A 2899-nucleotide genomic window follows, 5' to 3' on the forward strand; every position below is an offset into this window, starting at 1 on the left:
TAACTCTCCTACACGGGTCGTGCAGATCCACACGGCCTCCCCCTCTTCCTTCTCTGGATTCTTCGCACGGCCGTGTCTGGGACACGGCCTCTCCATCTTTCTTCTCGGGATTCTTTACACGGCCGTGTTTGAGACACGGCCTAGACCTTTTTCTCCTCGGGAGATCCTACACGGCCGTGTCTGGATGACACGGCCCAAGCACTTCCCTTCTCTGCAACCTTTGCCTGGCCGTGTATAGCACACGACCGGGCTCTATTTTTCACCTAACCTGAAAACAAAATCAAAAGAATGCATCAAACTAAAAGAAATTAAGATACAAATCAAAACTAACTAAAAGAACCCTTGGGTTGCCTCCCAAGAAGCGCTTGTTTAAGGTCTTTAGTTCGACTAAACTTGATCATTCACTTCTTTTCCTCGCCCTTGGAGGACAGATATACTTTTCGTTTTTGTTGGGAGATCTTCTCCCAACATCTTCCACCACATTGTCTCCTTCATTTGGTGGCCTTCCATGAGGATGGAAATTCCATTCCTTAAGTTTATAAATGCTTGTCCTGCTACAAGCATTTAAAAGAGACGAGACATGGTTAGAGATATTAGATAAATCATATTCCAACCTTTCCTTACCAATTACCAAAGAAAGCTTATGATTTTTGACATCAATTATAGCTCCAGCTGTAGCAAGGAAAGGTCTTCCTAATATGATAGGAATCCTGGGGTCCTCTTCCATGTCCAACACGACAAAATCTGTGGGAATAACATTCCCATCCACCTCTACTGGCACATCTTCTATAATACCCAAAGGGTACCTGCAGGAATGATCGGCAAGTTGAAGTGTCATAGTAATAAGTTTAATGTTTTTGAGACCTAATTTATTACAAATTGAATAGGGAATGAGGCTAACACTTGCCCCCAAGTCACAAAAAGCTTTTTCAAAAAATTCTTTTCCTATGTTGCAAGGAATATAAAAGCTCCCTGGGTCCTTTAGTTTTGGGGAAGTGTTCTTCTCCAAAATAGCACTACATTCCTCACTAAGCGCAATGGTATCAACCTCTCCTCTTCTTCTCTTGTTTGACATGAGATCCTTCAGGAATTTGGCAAATCTAGGCATTTGAAGAATAGCATCAATAAGAGGTACCTCTACACAAATTTCCTTAACTTTTTCTAAAATCTTGCCAAATTCTTCATCTTTCTTGAGCATTGTAAGTCTCTGAGGAAAAGGGACAGCTTTGCTCTGATGGTTCAGTGGAAGAGTCTCTTCAACCTCAATGGTACTCTCCTCATTAGCTTGAATCTGATTTGGTATAAGAGGAGAGAGCTCTTCTTCTTTTTGTATCCCTTTTGGAGCAGTCACTTAGGAGTCTCCCAAGGTCCGTCCGCTCCGCTCCTAAGCTCAATTCTATTGCAATGCTCCAAAGGATTCGCATCAGGTTTTCCTGGAAGTTGTCCTGGTGCTCTGGATGATGAGGAAGCTAGTTGGGCAATTTGACTATCCTGGATCTTTTGATGCTTTTCAGAATTATCCATTCTCTGAATGAGCTTTTCTAAATCTTGCTTCATTTCATTCTGACTTGAGATAATTTCTTCAAGCATCTTTTCAATATTTGACTTTGGTAAGCCTTGAGAAGATAGATGTTGAAAATTTTGTTGCCCAGCTTGAAAATTTGGTCTTGTAGATGGTCCTTGATCTTGATTATTTCTGTAAGAAAAATTTAGATGACTCTTCCATCCAGGGTTATAAGTATTTGAGTATGGGTTGTTCTGCCTTTGATTGTAACTCATGATTGCATCACATTGTTCCAGTTGATTGATTTGTGCAGTGATAGCTCCCAATGGACATGAGTCATTTGAGTGCTCTGAACTCCCACATACTTCACAAGATGTACTAATAGCATTGACCATATTAGCACTAGTCCCCATATTCTCAAATTTCTTTGTAAGAGCGTCTAATTTTGCAGACAAAAGAGTGACTGCATCTACATCAAACTTCCCTGATGCTTTAATTGCTGGGTTTACAGAATAATAGCCACCACTTCTTTCATTTGCCCATTGATGATGATTTTGTGCCACACTGTCAATAATTTCTTCAGCTTCATCTAAACTTTTATTCATAAGTGCCCCTCCAGCAGCTGAATCAAGGGACACTTTGGTATGATAGTTGATACCATTATAAAAAGTGTGCAACACTAACCATCTTTCCAACCCATGATGCGGGCATTGTCTGAGCATACTATTATATCTATCCCATGCTTCAAAAAGAGATTCTGAGTCAGTTTGCTTGAAGCTTGCAATTAAATTCCTCATATGAGTTGTTTTGCTTGGTGGATAGAATTTATCAAGAAACTGTTGCTCACACTACTCCCAAGTGGTGATGCTATTAGGGGCCAAAGAATTCAGCCATTGCTTTGCCCTATCTCTTAAAGAAAACCCAAATAATAATAATCTAACTGCTTCTGAAGGAACTCCATTCATTTTCATGGTACCACATATTTCATAAAAGACCTCTAAGTGTTGATTGGGGTTTTCATGAGGTCCTCCACCAAATTGGTTCTGCTGCACCATAGATATAATTATGGGTTTGATCTCAAAGTTATTAGCTTCCACTGAAGGTCTTGAAATACTAGATCGAAAACCTCTTGCATAAGGTGCTGCATAATCCTTGAGTGGTTTATTCGCCATGTTCAAATGTTCCTGTTCTTCAATTTGCCTTTGCAGAATTCTTCTTTTATGGAAAGTTCTGTCAATCTCAGGGTCAAAAGGAAAGAATTCCCCTGCAAAGTTAGATCTTCGCATACACAAGAACAAGATAACAAATGACAATTCAACAGAAAAAGAAAAATAAAAGAATAAAAAATGCAGAATTGAATTTGTACAAAAAGAATTAACAAGAAGTAAAAGTTAT

General features: G+C 39.5%; 1 non-coding gene across 1 annotated transcript; it reads left to right on the forward strand.

Moving 5' to 3' along the window:
• The first annotated feature begins 2197 nt into the window (after positions 1 to 2197).
• On the forward strand, positions 2198 to 2303 carry LOC122054482. Its single transcript, XR_006132785.1, has one exon. It is a non-coding gene; the product is annotated as a small nucleolar RNA R71 (small nucleolar RNA).
• Positions 2304 to 2899: the final 596 nt, after the last annotated feature.

This window comes from Zingiber officinale, chromosome 3A, assembly GCF_018446385.1.
Source record: "Zingiber officinale cultivar Zhangliang chromosome 3A, Zo_v1.1, whole genome shotgun sequence".
Taxonomy (NCBI): domain Eukaryota; kingdom Viridiplantae; phylum Streptophyta; class Magnoliopsida; order Zingiberales; family Zingiberaceae; genus Zingiber; species Zingiber officinale.